The sequence below is a fragment of the Echeneis naucrates genome, chromosome 3 (genome assembly GCF_900963305.1).
Source record: "Echeneis naucrates chromosome 3, fEcheNa1.1, whole genome shotgun sequence".
In the NCBI taxonomy this organism is placed as follows: Eukaryota; Metazoa; Chordata; class Actinopteri; order Carangiformes; family Echeneidae; genus Echeneis; species Echeneis naucrates.
Window position 1 is genome coordinate 21,789,946 of NC_042513.1, and position 21,868 is coordinate 21,811,813.

A 21,868-nucleotide genomic window follows, 5' to 3' on the forward strand; every position below is an offset into this window, starting at 1 on the left:
TAATTCCCCTAGCATCTTTTATTCTGCCATTGCAGTGTGTATATTTCCAATCTGTTCAAAAGCCTCAGTAACAGGTGACAATTTATAAATTCACTGCTTCCATAGGTTTTCACAAAAATATTTATGTCCCCTTAATGTCAATATAATATGATATTATAACCAAATTAAAGTGAAAGCTGCCCATGTGGGACTGAAAATGGCTGCAGGGAAATGGCTGTTGATGGCAGTTATGGGGGTAAAGGCTACTAAATCGTGCTGAATGTTCAAAGACACACATTAAATGGTCCTAAAACACAAGAGCAGCATGTTAAAACTGTAATTGGGTGATTTTTCTCTTTAAAGTGAGGTATTGTTGGCTGAATGTGGTAAACTGTGGTTGATTGACAAGAAATGAGAGAGGAGGCTGGGCAGTCTGTCATATTGCTAATGTGATAGGTAATGCCCCGAGGATGCATACACACACACACAACAGAGAGACTTGACTCTTTCTATCTGTCCCTCTCGACACAGACCTCAGTTTTATCCATCTCCTCCCCACATACACTTGACAATTTTTCTCTCCTCACACTTACTATGCCTCTCGGAATCACGCTCACACACCAGTATACATACTCTCAGCGTTTTACTGCAGGTTAATAATGAGAGGAGAGGTGTGTGACCCTGTCAGAAGAGTGAGAAACTGACCCAAAGAAATCAGACAGGGGTTAAGACCCCCCCCTTACCCTGAGGGCATCAAGTGTGAGTGTGTGTAAAAGAGAGAGAGGAAAAGGGGTGTGTCTGTCCATCCCCAGCTTCTCATGGATGACATACAGGGGGTCATTTACATACTACTACTTTCTACTGCATATGAGACACCGCACACATGCAGACATACACACGCACACAAAGATTGGTGGAATGGCCTGGTATGAAGCCCCTGTCAGATGTCAGGATGCAGATGGGATGGGATGGAGGGGGGTAGGCCACGTCTGCTTCCCTCACTCTCTTTCTGCCCCCTGCCCCACGCCCCCCCCGCTCTCACACACACATACACCTGGCTTGCCCCCCTAAGGTGCCCAGTTACTAAGAGAGTTGTCAGCATGTCTGTGTGAGGCTTCAACAGTTTGACATCTGCCAGCAAAACCCCAAAACACCCCCCCCCCCCCCCCCCCAACACACACACACACACACACACACACACACACACACAGCTCCCCTACCACCTCTTCTCAGAACAACAGAGCATCTCCCAGCGATCAACATTTAGACACAGTCATCACTTGCTGGTCTCAGCTGCCAACACACACTCATCAGAAGAGAAACGGGAATTGGAACCACAAGCCAACGAGCACGTTGGAAAAGAAGGATAGGAAGTGTAGCTCTTTGTCCCTATGTGTGAATATGAGTTTGTGTGTGTGTGTGTGTTTGTGGCGTGTATTAATGTTTTTGTGTTTTCAGCTCTCAATACTTACACTCAGTGATAGAGAGACAAGCCTCCATTTGTCCCACTTTCATACAAGATAATGAAGCTGTCATTCTCAGACAACTTCATTGAATGGTACAGGAGCAAAGACTGCTGCTTAGGGATACACACACACACACACACACACACACACAAACCTACGCAAGCACACAACGCTGCAAGCTATCCCCCTGGTCCCCGTTAAGCATATGTCAAATATAACCATGTATAGAAATTGAGATTGTGTGACATATGTATAGCTGGATGAATGGCAGAGACACAAAGCACAGAGCAACACACACACACACACACACACACACACACACACACAAACACTGCGTGCACACCTAGCTCATATCTTTAACATGCAAACAGACAGACAGCTCTGATAGCGAATAAAATGAAATCAACCTTGAATGGCAAAACCCTCTGTGAGTACTTGTCTCCTCTTTACAACTCAATTTCATATCCTGTAGCTCCAGACAAATCTAAAGAGATTTGGAAGCAATGTAGAAACAGACGTTAGAGGAAAAGGAGTAAGAGGGGTTACAGGGAGAAAAGTGAAGAAAATGAATCAGAGTGTGATCTACAAAGGCGAAGCAGAAACCTTGGTGGGATTGTGTGTTAAATTGGGGTCGAAGAGTCATAAAAGTATCATTGATTCATAACTACAAATACACAGAGTTGTACCTCAAGATTAGACATGATTGTTATTTTTTCCGACTGCTCAGTGGGCAAAACACATGACATTACTTAATAATGTCAGATTGTCTAAAGGAATAACAATTTACCATGAAATGGCCTATGGTTTTTAGAGAGAGGCAACACTGACTTCTTATGTTGTTCTTTAAGAATAGCACTTAAATTTTGATGGCAATGCATCAATATGATATAATGTAATCAATGTTAAGTTTTATCAGTATTAAGTTTTTATTGCTTATTTTGGCAAGTAAGTAGACTTTCCTGGAGTTTGCCAGTTTCATATTTCACAAAATTTACCTCCCAGCACCTTGAAAGCACATTAATTGGAACTTTAAATCTTGTTGTGTATCCCTCTTTATTAATGAGACTTAGTGGTTACCATTCCAATCTTTCCCCCTAGGTCTAGTCTAGCTAAGCAAAAAGTGATTAATAAACATAATAAACTATTCCTTTCAATAAACACTAAAGAAAGAGTAACTGTATTGCTCATTCAGTGGGAATATTTCCTAGAACTTTTTTTTAACTGTAGAAAAGTGAAGTATCATAAGCAGAGATTTCTCTAGCTCTAAAATATTTTAGTTTACTGTAGAGTTTTATTTCTTAGACCCATATCTCTCCCACCCTACTTCAAAGATTTTTATGCAGGCGTTCTCAGACCCCAAATAGCACAAATCCTGATAAAATCACTGGCATTGTTTTGCCAAACTATGTAAAGAGCCATGGAAGAAAAACTTTCTTTTTGAAACACTTTTATTATGGTGAGTAAACAAATCTTTTGTGCAAAATCAATGGAGAGCTCATTAAATGGGTTTAAGTAAAGGGGAAGGGGAATCTTCTGCACTCTTCATCTTCTCATTTTAATGGACTTAACAGTAGAAAACCAAGACGAAAATAAGTGCCTATAGTGTGTTAATGTGAGCAAGTGAGAAAGGAGGAAGGGAAAAATCAGGGAGGCAGTTAACTTTTTATCCGATCATCCTCAGACCCACTCATCTCTGTCTATTCAAAGAAAGACATAATTACAGCTTTGAGTATTTAGCCTCATAATTTACTCGTTCTGTCACATTATTTACAACTCTCGCTCTCTCTGTTGCCGTCTCTCTCACTCTCTCTCTCGGCAGGGGTTCATTCACCCCTATAATTTAGTCTGTTAGGTCCAATCCACACTCCAAGTTATTATCACTCTCATTTGCTTATTAAGTGCGCCCTTGTTTTCTTCAAATAAAGTTATAATTAGAGATTTAGTGTCGGCAGCTTGAAATACTATCTCTTCTTTCTGGAATCTTGGGTGGGATGAGAGAGAATCGTGTTTTATCATACTCAAGGAGTTAATGAGGATGTGCACAGCTTGATATTATGTTTGTATGTGTGTGAGGGTGTGTGCGTGTTTTCTAATTACGTCTCTGTGACAGTTTTCTGGCCTCCAAAATACCCATATACTGCATACCCTCTGTTGTTTTGTCTTCCTACTGATTTATGTTAATGAAGTGCATCGCAAAAGAGGGACTATATATAAGGTTGTGCTTGATATGGCGGTGGAGATAAAAAATAAGTGGAGAGAAAAATAAAACATTGCAGCCATATTGTTTTCACACTAAACATTATGTTCCATTTCATAAAAATGCTTCAAAAATTGTGCATTTTGGACCACATAATGTCCAGTTTAGTAGGCTCTTTATTCTAAATTGCATTCATAGGAACTCATAACTTGCAGAGCGTTTGCAGCTTTGAATACCAATCACCATTGTTTCCCGAGGATGATCCACTGATCCAACCTTACCTTCTCATGACCCACCCTTTGGGCCCAACCCTGTCTTTGAGAAACAGCAGAGTAGAGTACATTAAGACACGCCCCAGCAACACACTGATTACATATGCTAGCTACGGTAATGAGCTAACTGGACAGTGGAAGACTGCTGCTGTTTATGGCAACTCATTATCTGGCCCATTGACCAGAACTGTTCTACACATCATAGAGTCCCGTGTCCTCTACATCTACTCGACCATCACTCTCTCTACTTGTCTAAATGGGGGCTGCAATGTGTGTATATGTGTGTGTCAGTTAGTGGTTGGTTGAATGAACTGGTTCATGTGTATGTGAGAAGTAAAATGGGGTTGATAAATGGATAGTGGAGGAAGTGAAGATCTGCGTGCGTGCACATTTGCTTACATACATGTTTACATAATGAAAAGTTAGATGATTCCTAAGCTAATGATCTCACACCTGCACAGCCAGCGTCACACACTCATTTAACTAATACTTTGTGCCGTTAGTTTCATTTAAGTGTGTTTGTACATGTTTGCATTTGAGTATATGCTGAAGTGTCTTTCTCAAGAGCGTGAGGCTGTGTGCATCTGCGCATGCACGCGCATGTTACTATGATCGCCTGCCAAAGTAAAGTGTTTGCAGCCGAGAGAGACAGGGGCGCTAAGCTCAAGGGCACATTTGTTTCAAGCTAATGATAGAATGTAAATGGAGCAAATTTCCTCTGCAAGAACAGAAGCTCTCTCGTTCAACACACACACACACACACTTTCATACTTTCACACACTCTTTTGCGTGCGCACACACACACACACACAGCAGCATCATGTTGATGGAGTGCAGAATCTCATTACACATCTAATAGAATAAGTGTAGTGTGCGTATGGGGAGAGGAGAGAAGCAGCCAACCTGATTAGCCTTATCACTTTATTATGCCGCTCTGCACGCAGCACACAGGACAATTGCATTAGAGAGGAGCAGATGAGCTGAAGGCAAGGAGAACTCAGCAAACACAGCCTTAATTGATTCCTCACCAAATTAGCAGGGACAGGTGGGAGGCTCACTGGCTGGGTGGCTGCTTGACTGACTGGATGCTTAGTCGGGTGCTTCACTGAGTGGCTGACTTGTGGACTTGTTCTGCGGTCAGTTGAACGAGTTGAACCGACTGGCTGTATTAGAGGCCTTTAGTGGAGTTGGAAAACTTTGATGGTTTAATTGATTCCTCAACACATGAAAAGGGACTGGTAAGGTGACTACCTTAATGACCTACTGACTAACTAACTGACCGAGTGATTGCCAGATGGTTGACTGCTGACTGCCTGGATGACTGTCATAGAAACAGACAATCACATGTTGCACAGAGTTTTAGGTACAACATGGCCTTAGATCGGGTTTACACCAATATTTTAGAATAGACAAGACTTCCCCTCCAGCCAACCCCCCCCCCCAAAAAAAAAAAAAACAAACAAACAAAACAATTATACTCATTCACATTCAAATTTCTTTTCCTCTTTTTGTTATACAATGGCATGAAATGAGATGCAGCCCATTAAGACTAATTGTGGAGCAATGATCACTCAACTATGATCACTCTGTCAGTCATTCACTCATGGACATTTGCAGGGGCCCACCCTATTATAACCAAAAGTATCATTTAAATTTTGATGGAAAATTCAAGTTTCTGTGCTCAAAATTTTGTTTTGAATTTACCTTCCCACACTTAAATTACAGAAAGCCTATGGGTTTTTATTTTGTTCTATTTGAAATTCTCACTTAATGTAAAGTGAAACATATTTTTCAAAATAGTTTTATGAAATTTTAAGTATATAAAGATATCATAAAATCATACTTTAATTGGATTCCTGTTATTCTTGTATAGAAGCTGTTTTCAGGGTGTGTGAGGCAGTGCAGGAGGATTAGGTGGTTTGTTATGGGAGGAGGACGTAGGGTGGTGATGGTGGTGGTGGGGGGGATACAGGACACAAGGGGAGAGAGAGTTTGTCTTTGTCTCTGTAGTTCCCCCCAGGGAATTGTGGGATAGTGGAGGTTAATGAATCTGATTGGTTGGTGGGAGTTTTTCTGCTGGTGCTGCGATTTGCACACTCACAGAGCCTCACTTTTTTATTTTGCCAAGTTTAGTGTCGACACACCGCTACATGAAGGGCAGAATAACAGAAAAAGTGCGCAAAATTTTACCAAGTATATCGTAGACTGGAGCTTGGTTTCAGCAATATCCAGGGTTAGGGTTACAAGTATACATGTATACATATACTATTGTATTAATATATGATACACTAATAAACATATTATTGCTACCTGCAGTGATATAGGGCAAAGAAAAACATGATGCCTTTAAGTATTTGCATGAGAACAATATTTTTGAGTCGTAATTTATTGGGCCTAATGTGGCTGTGATCCTGATATTTTCTATTCTTATGTGTCTTTATGGGAAATGTGTAGAGCAGTAAAAAACAGTTGCACAATTTGACACACTCAGCTTTAAAGATCATATGACTTAAACAGCGCATTCACGTCTTGCTGTCTGGCTGCAACTTTCCAAATACACATATACACAAAAACACTGGCCCAGGTGCTTTTTTTTTTTTGTAATCCCCTTTAAACTGGTAAAATAATAGGCATCAAGTTCTTGAAGTCTTTACACTAACAACTACCACACTAACATCTACCACATGTGGTCAATATTTGACAGCTTTTAAAGGTAGATGTCCTTCAACTGACTACACCTGGTTGAGTGCCAAGGCAGAATATCAAGATTAGATTTTGATCTGGTCATCTAAGCATTATTAATTTGGAGGATAAAGTTAATGTATGGTATATTCTAATCATGGAGGTTTTATTCATTGTCTGTGATTTTGTAGTTATTCCACATCAAGTAAATTACATTTTTGACATTTTCTGTGCTAACTGCTTTGTGTGCCAGCACAAACAGCATGCAGCTTTAATTGTCCCTTACCATCTCTTAAATCCTGCAAAAAAACATAAAACATGTCTTAAAATCAAGAGAAGATCACAGTTTGCATCTCGGGATGTAAAGCTATGCGTCTCTGCATGCGCAGGTGCACATTTTACGTCCATCTCTGTGCATATGTGTGTGTCACTTTGCCCGTGTGTGTGTATCTGAAACTGTATGTGTGTGTGTGCTAATGAGAGTGGGGGGGGAGCGGGCCGTCGCAGCAGTGCGTCCTCTGCTCTCCCGGCAGGTCACTAGCGACAGATGTTCTCAGCATATGTGGCGAATTAATTAGCCGCTAGTAAACAGAGGGGGCCGCCGCCGAGAGCTGCCGGTCGGTGCTGCAGCCGAGCCGCAACGGGCCGCCTTTTGTCCAAACTCCTCTTTCCTCTCCATCCTCCTCTGGTAGATAGTTACAGGCAGCATCATTCATTTTGATCAGTGCACTCATAATGAGTAGGGGGGGGGGTCAAGTGTGTGTTTGTGTGTGTGTGTGTGTATGCAAATAACGTGTACATTGTGGATCATTGTCTCTTGAGTTTGAAGAGAGAGGAGGATGGCAGTTGTGTGTGTGTGTCAGCACCCGATCATTTGGACATGGCAGTGAGCCTGTTTTTGTGATGAGAGATCCCCTTGATGACCTAATTGGTTGATTGAGGTGCATCTCTGAGTGCATATATGTGTGTGTGTGTGTGTGTGCAAGCCAGGGCTTCAGCATTCCCAGAGCTGGGAATGTTTTCACAGCCTCAGAAAAACTTGGCAGAGAGTGGAAACACTTCAGAGCTGTTTGTAAAAACACATACACATACACAAAGTGTGTGTGTGTCGATTTTTTTTGTGTAAAAAAAATATGATAGGCTGTTTATTTTATTCAAAAAAGTGAAATAGTAAGTCACATTGTAAAACTTTTTGGACTATTTGTGGTGTCTGAGTCGGGGCATGTCTTGATGTGTGAGTGTGAGTTTGTATGTGTGTGGCTACAGTAATGAAGTTGTTAGTTAAAGTGCCCCCCACCCCTTGGGACTGGCTTAAGCTGTGTGTGATTGCTTAGGGATCGGGCAGATACACACACACTTATCATTATCCACGCTCACACACACACACACATACACTCAGAGTCATTACTCCATTACGCACATGGACTATTGATTTTCTGCCATCTTTCCATCAGGTGAGAGCTTGCCAGGGAATATGGGAATGAACGCCTGGCTAGGAAAATCAAACTGTCACTCCTCCTTTCCTCTCTTCCTCCCTTCTCTCCTTCATTACAGACAGATGACAGGTCAAAGCTGCTGCCGTTCACTCTGTTGTTTTTCCTCCATCCGTCACAACTCAATCACTTCTTGCCCTTCTTCATTTTCTTCCAACAAATCTCTTCTATTGACGTCTTTCTTCATCTTTATTATCTGCTCTGTCTTCCATATTTTACTTTTCAGTCTGTATCTGTTTTCTTTGTTTCCTCTCTTTTTCTCATCTTATCCACCTCTATGCATGCCATGTCTTTGCATGCCTCCCAGTTCTTCCCTTGAAGTGACAGAATCAGTCTTCTGGTTTATTTTCCCTTTCCACCTCTTATCATCGCTCTTTTCACACTCACTCACTCACTCATCTTCTACTGCTTATCTGTTTCCGGGTCGCAGGCGGTGCTGGAGCCAATCCCAGCTCACATTGGGCAAGAGCAGCGGACAGGTTGCCAGTCCATCGCAGGGCCCCCTCTTTTCTCAAGTCTCCAATACTCAAAACAATCAATCAGCTTGCCCCTCCTCCCTTCAACCATCCCTAAACCCCTCAGTCCCCTCTGCAGTCCCTCTTTCCACAGTTCTCTCTCTCTTTCTCTTCTAATCTGTGGATTCCTACACTTCTCCTGTGCTCTTATTATCTTCGTTTCCACTCTCTTTTCTTTGGTCAAGTTAAATATTTATGAAGCACTTTTAACAAGACATGTCCGGCATAATCATCTCCTTGTCCTCACTTTCTCCTTTCCTTTCCTTTCTTTTCCTTTCCTTTCCTTATCATGCCCTTTCATGTCTCTCTTGTACCTTCTGCATCCTCTCCCTCTGTCCTCTCTTCTTACTCCCTCTTCCTTCACATGCTGTAACATTTCTCACCCTTTTCCTACTTTCCTCTCTCTCTCTCTCTCTTATTTCCACCTCCTGTCCTCCTCATCTCCCTCTTCCTCACTTTATCTCTCCCTTCCTTCACCTCCCATGTCTCATCCCTCCTCACCTCTCCTCCCTGAGAGGAGGATATGGGATCAGAGGATGTAATTCACTGACAAGGGTATCTATATTTAATATTAATGGGCGCATAGGACCCTTCACTCTCTCACACACACACACATGTGGACACACACATGCTCAGTGCCAAATAAAGAGTGATCAGAGCCTGTGTAAGGTGCTGTGTTGTAGCCCTCAGGATAGACGCCTTGTGGACACACACATAACACACACACACCTACCTGGATAGCACTTGACGCTACACGATGGATGTGGCATCATTAGGCAGAGTAGTGTGGCCGTTCTCAGCAGAAACGGCCACGCTGGCGGTACACATCAATCTAGCACCGCACGCCCCCTCAGATACTGTCTCTTTCTCTCTCTCTCACACAGATACACACACATACACACACACACACACACACACACACACAGGAAGAAAGGAATTAAGGGGAACAGTAAAGGTTTTTGTAAAAGTACGAAAATACACTATGAGCCTTACGTTAACATATCAGGTTCTGTCTCCCTCACTTTCTTTTTTTTTCTCTGACTCACACACAGAAACACATACACACACGTAGTCTAATTTATTTACTGTTGGGAGGTGTCACCAAGGAGAAAGGGACAGAGAAGGAGAAAAATAATGTTCATTCTCTTTATCATTCCTCTTCTTATCTTACATTTGCTTTTTTTTCTCTTCTCACCAAAATATGCTTTACTGTCACTGAAAAAACTTCTTTTGAGGGCCACCAATTCACATTTGGACACAAGATCTTTGTATAGCAAATGAATGTGGACATCGGACATTATCCAAACAGTAATTGTTGGAAATGTGATTTAATTGATGACCAGAAAAGTGCATTCAACAGAAAGTAGTTGAACAAAGTTAAACAAAGATGTAGCCTTTGTTCAACTACTTTCTGTTGACTGCATGTTTTCATGGGCCACTTTAAAATATTTGGTTAATTGCTAATCTTCATAGTCCAGCAAGACGAAATTATTCTTCCCACAAAACAAAGATCAACACAAGAACAAAGAAAGTAATAGAGTAAGAGCTAGAGACATGAGTGCAATTACTAAAAACACACTATCCATACACTGGTGTTATATTCCAAGGACATCCTAGCATATGTTAATATTTTTATTTACATTGCAACATTTTACATCAAAGTTTGAGAAGTACACGTTTCACTAAAATATCAACTTAATCTACAAGTTTGCAGATGCAGCAAGATTTGTGCTGCCAAACTCCAGAGATATGTGTCTCGGGGGAAAAATAAAGGAGGGGGTTCTCTGTCTCAGCCATTTTTCAATGTATTTCTCACAACATTGTACATTTTGAATGACATTTTCTAAGTACCACATACCTAGCCCCATCAATTTTAAAATGTTCCTCACATCCTAATAATCTCCATATCTGTTGTTTTTAGCTGAGGCATGTGTGTTCAATGATTTAGCAGTAATATATTACAGCTCAAAATCCCACACGTCTGCTTTAATATGGTGATTTCCAAGTTTAAAGTTTTATCTCATGTATACGCTTCAGGTGTTTCAACGTATTTTAGTGTTTTCCTTGTGCTAATGATCTCCATATCAGAGTTGTTCAGAATAACAAGTGTCTAACGGTAGATACCATCTGCCTGCAGGCTACACACAGCCTGATGTCTAGCTGTGTACGGTGTGTTTGTGTGTGTGTGTGGTATCTCCTTGGCTTCCATTGATCTGTGAGTATCATACTCCATCAAGTAAAAGAATGCATTGGGACAGGGGCAATATTTAAATGAAAAGCAATGTGTGTGCCCATGCATAGACACGAATATCTCTGTGTTTGTGTGGGTGTAAGTGTATCTGCATGCACCTGTGTGTGTTAAAACAAAAAGAGTGCGGTTGTGGGACGAGTGCAGAGCAGAGTCTCTCTCTAGCCGTCAGACGAATAGACGGCCCTATTGGGAATCAATGGTAAAGCTCGAGCCATTGAACAACTGTCCGCCTTTTCAATTGTGTCCCGTTTGAGAAACAATTTGACAATAATGTCAGCTTGAGAAAAAAGACACACAGTCAATATACAGGGAGAGCCGTGTGAAGGACAATTTAGAAAGCGTCATCATCTATATGTGAGTGAGTGTGTGTGTGTGTGTGTGTGTGTGTGTGTGTGTTCTTTGTCCCAGTGGTTTTGTTTTTTTTTTGACAGTACTGACAACAGCATTGTATACCCTTCACTGATAAACACCTTCCAGAGTCATTAAAACAGAGTTAGTGTGTGCATATAGGCCTTCATGCGCACACACAGACAGACACAGAACCAGAGAGGTGAAACTGCATGAGACCAAAGACAAATGTCTCAAATAGAAATTTAATCACAGCTTAATGTAGAGTGGAAGTTCAATCTTCCATATCAAGTTAAAAAATAGAATGGATTTATTCAGATAGTAACATGATGAAGGTATTAAATGAATATTATTGAACTCTATAGGTTAGTAAATGAATATAAAGGAACGACACGCCTTTAGATCTGAAGATCCTGTGAGAGACATGCTTATGAAAATAATGATGATTAGAAATTTAATATAAATATATATATATGTATGTATATATGTGTGTGTGTGTATATATATATTCTTTGCAAATGAACATGATAAGCCATCATATTAACAGCAACAATATATATTATAGATTGTATTTCTGATGGCTGATTTCAACCCATTACAGATACTGGTTTTGCAATAAAATCAAGTAAAAAAAGGTAAGTCTGTGAACCAGATGCAACTCAAAATTATTTCTCAGTTTGATTTTTAACTTTAATGATAATCTCAAACTTTAGTAAACTTACTGTTCTCTGTCTCTCTGCCCTCTTTGTCTCCTTCCATGGGTCCTGAGAGTACATGAGACTTCAGTCCTAGCATGTTCTTCCAAGGAGAATATTTAGACACACAGAGGTTTTATGCACGGGTTACGTTAGGTTATTCTGAGGCTGTGAGTTCCTGGTATAAAAATGTACACAGGTTTAAATGACTAAATTATTTTAATGAGAAAAATAAGAAGACACACGTGTATGGCCCTGTATTATCTTAGGTTGTTAGCACTCAAATGTGTTAGAATATATGTGTTTTTGCATGTGTGTGTACTGTTTGTGGTTGATTAAAGCAGTGGTCCCAAGGGCTCTGCCCTCCTCCCATCCATCAGTTTGATAAGTCCCTGAACAGGCAACATATTGCCTGAGACACAAAGACACGGCAAGTGATTTTCAACGGTGTACTGCCACACATACACACACACACACACAACTACATACTGTCAGGTGCACATGGTAAGCACACAGGGGTGTTGCACATATTGTAAACAAACTGATTTCAGCAAACACAACCCCAAACCCCAAGACATCTGAGTGGAGGATGCAGGTAGTCAGGGAAGAGCAGAGTTGAGGGCTGTGTCTTTGTGTAGGTGAGCAAAGTATGATTATTATTAAGCTGTCATTAAATTAAATTCTTATTGAACTGTTAGATAAGAGACTACTTGTTATTTATTTATTTGTAATTGTTTTTTCCAGTCATCCTCACTTTTCCCTCCTTAGTATTAATAGTAAGTACATTTACCAATTGCTTATTCTACCTTTGGAAGCATGCATCTTATTCTTTATGAAATCTTTCAAGCTGTGACCAAAAGTGTAATAAATTCGATCTTGCTGTTCCTCCAGGTATTGTAAGTGCATTTATAGGTCCCTACACTGTAACCCATCCCGACCCAGACCAGCCCCACTTGTCTTATTAGCTGTGGACTGAGCAGCCTGGCCTCTGCTCATGTGTGCGTGCATGTGGATCAATAACCATCCTAGAGGTGTGGATAGTGGGGTGCAAGGTGAGGGTCAGGGTTAGCTGCCCAGTCTTAGGGAAATAAGTAGATAACCAGATGAGAAAGACTGAGAGACATTGAACAAAATTAATTACAGAAGAGAAAATGAAAAGATTTTGAGAGTAGGTGGTAAGATATATTGTCATTAGACATATGGAATTTTTGAGTATGAAAATGCTTGATATTTAAAAAAGATAGTTTTGATACAGTATGTCTGGGTGAATGGAATATTATCAGGTTGTTTAGGGTATGTGTTGTTAGGGTAGGCTGAAATCTTTTTATCAGTTTCCTACATTCAATATATAAAACAAGAACTCGATTAGCAAAACTATCACAATACCACACAGCACCTCATATGCCCTTTGAGTATTTATCCACTGTGTATACAAAAAGTCAAGATAAATAATGCTGATGATTGATGTGTTTCACTGATAATATCACTCATAAGATGTAAAATGAATGTAAAGCTAAATATTCACAGGGCATATACACATATTTAATTTGAGCAAGTAGTGTTCTTTTTACTGTGTCGTGCATTCAGGTTTTCCCATTTACAGCTGCACACACACACACACACACACTTTAGCATTTACAGGATCTACCGGCTTTTGCTCTATATCATTGAATCAAATTCTCTGTTCCCAAAAAAAAAAACTGTCAGCATCTTTTGCTCCCTTTTTGCATGGTCACTGACTGTCCTTCCTTTTCCTCTCTGTTAACTATAGTGCGGCAAATTGACTCTATGGGCCGATTGAACTGATGTAACCTTCAGTCACCACAGAAAAGTAAAGTAAAACAGGAAGTCGTAGACATCTTTTTCTGTCTTTACCGTTCTTTTCTGATCACCTCTCTCTCACATGCAAACTTTTTTCTTCCACATAGTATAACATTGTCAAATGTCCACAGTTACACGCGTGCGCAAACACAGTCCTATTGTCATGATAATGGATTTTGTGTTGTTGGCTTTAGTGTCAGGAGGTCAACATAAGCTTCTTAATGGACTGTGAAATAACCCTAAATGCATTAACCTCGCAGATCTCCCGTCTCAAACACACACACACAAAATATTCTCATACATGTAAGTGTATACATGCAGACACACACACACCTGATCACACGCATACACATTCTGCTCCCCCACACATAACACACACAGAAGCTCAGATGCGATTGGATTGGTCTTTAATTGGCAGGGCGATCACACCTTGAGGATGGAGAGAAGATCCTTCAATCAGACAGAGTGATGGAGCCAGGGATAGAGAGGAGGGAGGAAGGGAGTAATGGTTGGATGGAAAGCAAATGAGCAAGCCTTAAAAGAGGACACTGTTGAGTCATGCAGGGCCATGAAGCTTGTCCTGTGCAAAAATGCACACACACACACACATACATATACACAGCTTACATTAAGATAATGTACTGTACAAATACTGCTTTGCCTTTTAGAGTGTATTAGAAAGTGGATGATGTTCAAGTGTAAGCTCAGTTGGTATATAGGGAGCCAGCGAAAGGCTGCCGCTGGCTAAGTTTGACCTCAGCCCAGTGTCATTCTCCATATGCTCTCCTCTAATACAATTATTCCACTGGGTCCTTACAGTTATCGAGTGTGAAGTGGTGTCTATCTAGCCATCTTTCTATTTATCAATATATCTATTGATCTGCGTTATTTACTTAAACAGGGTTTTGGGTATTGAGCGTGAAGAACTGCACTTGTATTTTAGGCTCACATTAAAAAAAAAAAGATTTTGACAGTTTTTAACATGTAATATTGATGACACACTTATGAAACACAATCAATTTCACATTTCTTCTCGTCTCTCCTCTCGTGCCAAATGGGTGTCTCCCTGAGTTGGGATCACAGAGGATTTTGGGGGAGATTTAGCGCCTTGTCTTAAATCAGTCTTAATTTTTGCTCTCTGCCATTAAAGAGCCGCCATTAAGCTTTTCTCTTCTCGCCTCATTTCCCTCTTCCTCTTGTTTCACTTTTTCAATTTGTGTGAGAGGGGGAGTTCACTCCTCATAAAATTTCACTTTGGCCAGCCTATCATTTGCATCTGGGCCAATAAATAGCAATTAGCATTAACAATTAAACCAGCCAGTGGAACCGCGGGCAGCTCCCTGAGATGGCCTGATGGATGGGAAGGTGGAAAGGAAGGAAGGGAGGGAGGAAAGGTTTAGTGCGAGTGTGTGTGTGTGTGTGTGTGTGTGTGTGTGGGGCTACTTGCATGAACTCTCACAGGGCAATCCAGTATATCTTGCACTTTCATTTCCTTCCCAAAGCTAATTTATCTACTGTCTCAGTGGCCTAATCTGAACACACACATATGCAGTGAGTGCAGAAATGCCAAGCTTGCCATTTGGTACTTAGATATCGCACAACTTTTACTTGTTAATTATACTCATCAAACAACAACTGTTTCCAGCACTCAATAGTATTTTATAGTTCTATTAAATAAAAAGAGAAGAATATAGCAATTAATGGAGCACAATACATTTTCTGTGACTGACAGATCAAGTCATCGCTAGTATTTTCCTGGTTGATTTTTACTGTTACTTTTTGTAAGCCAGGAGTCACATTCAAGGGAAAATGTCTCCAGTTTTTTTCTCCTCAGCTAAGGCATAGTTTTCATATATGTGTGCAAGTGGGCCCATTATCCAATGATGATGATGCCCACGTGCAGGTACGCTGTCTCCGTCTCCCCTTCCCGCTGTGTGCACCTCCACTGTGCCGGCGGTGAGGATATTGTTGGTGGCTGGTGACGATCAGTCCATCTCCATACATTAATCACCACCAATAGAAAGCCCTGACACAGCAACTACAGCAGTGCCACTGCCCTGCCTAACAAAGCATAGAGCAAGGACACACGGCGCCAACAGCAGAAAGACAGAGAAGAAGAAGAGAGGGAAATGGTGTGTGTGTGTGTGTGTGTGTGTGTGTGTGTGTGTGTTGAATGGAGGGTACAGAAAGAAAGACTGGAAACTAGATGGGAAAATATGGAAATGTAGAAAGAAAACAATCATGCTAGATGTTTCCCTCCCCGTCCTAACCCCTCTCTTTTTCCTTCTCTTTCTCTGTCTCTCTTTTTCTCTTGTTCTCCTGGTTTTTATTGTTATTACCACGGCAGCGCCATTAGAGAGCTCTACGTTCTTCTCCACTGGAGCAATAAATGAAGAGGGCCTCACTCCTTTTTTCTCCTCATACCCTCCTTTCTCATCCCCTCTTCAGGTCCCCACTCATCTCCTGTCTCACCTCCATTTGGCTACTATTAAACTCTTTTCCTCACTCCTTTCCTCCTTTCTGGTGTCCATTTTTTCTTCTCATTTCTTCTGTGTGCTTCTTGTTTTGTTTAATTCATAGCTCCTTTCTTGTTTTTCTTCTTTTTTTTTTCTTCCACTGGTTTTTTTCCATTCACTTTTCTCTAAATGTCACAAACAGGATGTAGAGTGCAGTAAAGACAGATATTGCAACCGTGACAAATGTGATTAAATGTCGGTTTGTTCAAAGGAAAAACATTAATTAGTAGTCAGACACCAACTGTTACATTTTGCTTATTTGATGTCTCTGACCTCATCAGTCAATCAGATAACTCATGTGAAATGTAAAAGTGTCACACTGCTGAAATCTTAGAGAACCAAACTCTCATAGGTTTCAAAAGTCTCAGCACAGTGATAGTGTGGTGAACTTGGCATGATCTTGTAATTCAGGGGCAGGATTATATACATTCATTCATTCATTCATTCATCTTCAACCGCTTATCCGTTTCCAGGTCGCGGGATTATATACAGCGAAATCTTACATTTTTCATTTTGTGTTCTACAGAACAGCAATTTCTTTGCAAAGAGGGAAATAATTGTGTTTAAGATCAACGCTGACTGGGAAGAAAGTGGCTCTTAATTAATAACTGTCTATGTTACTCTTTGAAGAATAACTATGCTGTAGACTAGAAATGTATTGTTCTATATCTGTCCCTAAAACAAATTTATATAACTAAATAACACAGTGTTATAGTTATGCTGGGATTAAAAGATGACTCTTTAACAGAGCCAGGGTTGAAAGAACAGAGATCCAGACGATCGGGGCTCAGCAAAGTTAACAGACAGGTTTACAGACAGAAGGGGTTTCCATGCTGAGAGAAGGATGAGCTAAAAGACACGAAGGGTCCCAAAAACCTAAAGAGCCACAATCAAACTCCTGCCAGCAACACACAGAGATTCATATGAGGACTTTGGAAGGAGCTGCCCTATCGAGTACACCACATGGTTTGAGACGAGGTATGAGACACAGCATGCAGACAGCGATTAAAGCATGCAGAAGGACAGAGACATAAAGCGAGTCAAACAAAAAATGGAGTTGCAACGGCTGGGACAATGTAGGAAGATACGCGAGAGGAGTCTCATGGAGCAGATGCCAAGGCCGTATGACAGTGAGTGTCAAACAAGGAGACAGCGAGGGTGGAGGGAGCAGTGGGTGGCTGCAAGGAGAGGTGAGAGAGAGAGAGGACGCTGTGGGATGTTCGTATTAAACAAAGATAGAAGGACACTGTGTTGGGGAGAAGTGCTTCATATTCATAACACTGTGTTTTTTTATTTTTTTTCAGATATTTGTGGCAGATAGATTAGTTTCACTGTGTTCGCTGCATACTCCAGTTTGCACGTAGGTTTTATCTCTCTTTAATCAGTTTTACATACCGGCACCCATCCAGGGCCCCAATCCAACCATGTACATATATTTTTAAATGTTAATGATAGATTTGAGGGTAATGGTAACCATAAATGCATCTTCAATGCACAAACAATAATCTGTAGCAGCTGTGTATTGTGTTTCGTCTGTAACTAAGATGTTAAACTTCACAAAGCTAGTCAGCCGTAAAACAGAAAGTCCTTGAATGGTGGGAGAAATAACAGAGGAAGTGATGGCAGGCTGGAGAGGTGAGAAAGAGAAGAATATGTGGTAATAGGGAGTCCAAAAAAAGTTTTAAAAGTCCCTCCAGTAAAAGTAACAGTTTGTTGGAAAAATGTTCTGTATGTGTTGGCAACTGCCTTATGAAAACACATCAGCCCTACAGACAAAATCTAAATAGCAGATAGCAGTGTAGGGGTAGATGGGGGCAGGATTAACAAGTCCATACCTGCTCTTGAAGACAATGACAACGTGCTAACGTTTTACTGACACATCGGGCAGACAGATAAATGGGAAGCAGGGAGGGAAAGAGTGGGGATACCAAGGTCAAGGTCAATAAATCGATGAGAAAAGTCGGGAGGACCCAGGAAACCTGCGACACGTAACTCAGATATACTTCGCTCGTGTGATAGGCCTCTGCGTGTACAGGGTTTTTGATTGGTCGGATCTATTCGTGCTACAGGTCTTCAGTATCTCTGACTGTCTCTCTGTTCAGCTTCCAAACAGTCAACCACTTGGTTATTTTGGGTTCTCCATAGGAAGTTCTGCTTCTCACCTGACGTCCCTGAGACATGGATTCATTACTGAGCCTGACGCCACCAGGATGCTCTGTGTGTGTTTGCATTTGTGCACGTGTGTGCGTGTGTCATGTATCTCACCTCTGGGGCAATCAGTTGTTTAGGAAATTTCTTCTTGAAGTCTAATACACTTCCTTGTTCACTGCAATTTTCACCCTAATCTTTTACTTTTTTACGTTTCTTTGTTGTTAGCTTTCAAAACATTATTCAGTATTATTGAGTTTGGTAGCAAATACACAACACAGTGGACATTCTTGCACAGTGTATCACAGTGTCTTTGACATCTTTGTCTGGCTGGAACCTGAAATCCAGTGTGTTGTATTGTGCCAGTACAGGAATGGAGATTACAAACCCTGAGAAGCCAAAGGAGGCTAAATCAAAAAAATTAGCTGAGTCGTTCTGGAGCAAAAACACAAGCAGAACTACAAGAGGTTGCATTTTTAGCAGAGCTTATCACACCTGATCACTGTAAACGACACTCTTCCCCACGTTGCTCTGATGGAAACACGGTTGAGTCTTTGGCTGCAGGAAGTTTTCTTATCAAGGTGCTTTAGATTTTTCCTTCCTAATCCCTTTTATCTAACCTTTGTATCTTTTCTCTTGCTCCCCTCTCTGTCTCCATTTCTTCTTCCTCTCTCCCTCTTCTCCTCTCTCTCTCCCTCCCGCCCTCCCTCCTCAGTCTCCAGCGTCTCCCTCAGCGCCCCCAGTGAGAGCAGCTAAAATTAAGTGGTGCCACTTCTCAATGACACTTTAATGATAGCACCGCTGCTCCGCACACTGAGAGACGGGAGAGGTATGAGCAGCTGCTAAAGATAGGCCCCTCAGACACAAACACACACACACAGACACTCACACGTCCGAACAAGTGAGCCTCCCTTTGTCTCGCCTGCCACAGGGACTGTAGGGGACGGGTGGAGTCTAATTAAGAGCGTCCGTAGGGAGACCTTTGCGTGCCCGTGTGTGTGTGTGTGTCATTCCGGCTTGGCATCACCATCACCTGCCTGGCACTGCCATAATGGCTGGCATCTGAAAAAGAGAGAGAGAGAGGGAAAATTGATAGCAGACGAGGATTATATGTTGCTTTTTGTTGTATTAAGATGAAAAGTGAAGGAGCCTCTTCTTTCATCAGTGATCATTAGGACATCTGTATCCAGCCTTAATACCTTCTAAGCACGAACAAAATTTGTCCTAACCACAGTAAATCTCAGACCTCAGTACAAAACATTGAATTTAAGTTTGCTCAGATTCGACTTTGTTTTTATAGCTATTTCGATAAGAAACTTGAATTTTAAACAAAAGCAAAGCATTAATTCTTCAAGGAGATGTCTTCCTCGTTCAAAATGCCAAGAATCTGAAGATAGTTTTCTCTCTGAGCTCTAGCTTCTTGAACAGGGCTTTTGTTGTCCATTTCTAAACCTTTCTTCTGATTGGCTGACAGTTTCCTGCATGACATACAGCCAGGCTGACCACAGCTAGCAGACTTCCAGCCTTCTGCTGTAGCTTGTGAAGACTCTGTGCTCGATGAAAATGTGGAAAATGGTCACGAAAATGGCCTGCTGCAGCAGAGAAGATAAACTCAAGCCACGGGTCTCTAATATTACCATCTTTGGGAGGGCTATGAAATCATGTGTTGGCTTTCTGACAGCAATGCTCAATGCTTTTCTGTTTATGAACTCAGCGGTGGAGTTGGAGTTGTGTTGTTCTTACAATGGCAGATACTTTAAAACCGGCAGCTCACCTTATGGCACTGTTCAAATACAGGCATGTACGTTGATACTGTACTCTTATCACAGTAATTACACAACAGCTGCGCATCACTCAACAATGGGGGCCTTTATATTTAAAGAGGTTTGACTGAAAAATAATGTATATAACAATGTGTGTGTGTTTGGTTGTTCACAGCCTCCTGATAATGGAGTTCCAATACACTCTTAATGTTGTCAGCATTAGGCACGCAGTTGATCAATTAGCCCACTACTACCTTTACAACATCAATACTGTGTCTTTTAAACTCGTGTCAATAATGTAACATTAACTGCCAAAACTCTGGTAACCACATAACACTGACTATTCAACACCACACACATCACAGATGACCGACGCGTCTCCACTGATTTATAAGCCGTACATTAGTATGACAGAGACAACATGCTTTTAGTCTCAATCTGCTGCTCTTCGTAGTTATTTACTATCTGATGACAATATTTGTTTGTGAAAAACGAACGTGAGGAAAATTTTTAATCACACATGTTTTTTTGTACATGTGGAGGATACTTCAGGTCAAAGATGGAGCTGCAGGCGAGAGTGCCAAGTGACATTTTAGGACTCCATCTCAGCACACAAACACACACACACACACAGCCAGATTCATATACCCACTGGGTTCTGACTGGACATGACAGGTCATCAGTATTGTGATGCAGACCCTGACTGGCACACTGACTGGCACTACACACACACACACACACACACGTGAAACAGACAGATGCATGTCACTTCAGTGGCAGATGAGATGTGAGATGTTCTCTTTTCAGCTGACATCACATACCAAGCCATGTCTTTCCTCCCCGCCAAAACACACACACACACACTAACACAACCCAGACAGAACTATTCTAATTCTTTCTATTATATGTATATGTATATGTTGTTAGACAGAATGTTGACAGACTTACATGAGCTTCCAAAATGCGATGAACCACTAAGAGGAGGGAAAGTGAAAACTTCCTCTCTAACTGTTGGTGTGACTTTCACTGGAACACACTTTAAAAAACTGCAGATAGTTTCTTGTACGCTCTATTAATTCAGGGATCAGCTGAATTGATGTCAGTTATGAATGTAAAACTAAAAGGCTCTTTACAAAAACAAAACTACGCTGGCCACAAACATAATTCCAGCTCCTTATTGGAATTGAGGTTTGTTTTTTGTTATTTTCTGAATAAAATGTTGTACTAATATAAATCTAAGCAAAAGCCTATGGTGAGTCTTTTGAAGAGTAATTTTTGGAGTTTGCCGGATTCCCAGTAAACAGATAGAACTGAACTGGCCATCTGATAAGAGAGATCTAAGCAACAATTAAATGCCCAGATTGAGGATAACACAGCAGTCAGCCATATCTTTATGACCACCTGCCTAATTTGCTCGGGTGGCCCTTATGTGGCCAAAACAGCCCTGACCCATCGAGGCCAGGACTCCACTAGACCTCTGAAGGTGAGCTGTGGCATCTGGCACCAAACATTATCCCTTTAAGGGCCTCCATGAATCTTGTGAATGTATTTGTGTAGCATATCTTAAAGATGCATGATTGGATTAAGATCTGGAGAATTTAGAGTCAACACCCTGAACTTGTTGATGTTCCTCATTGTCATATTTAGGCAAGAGGCATTAACCTGCTAAGAAACTATGCAACAATGTTTAAGTGGGTGTTACTGACCAGTCTGTGGCTAAAC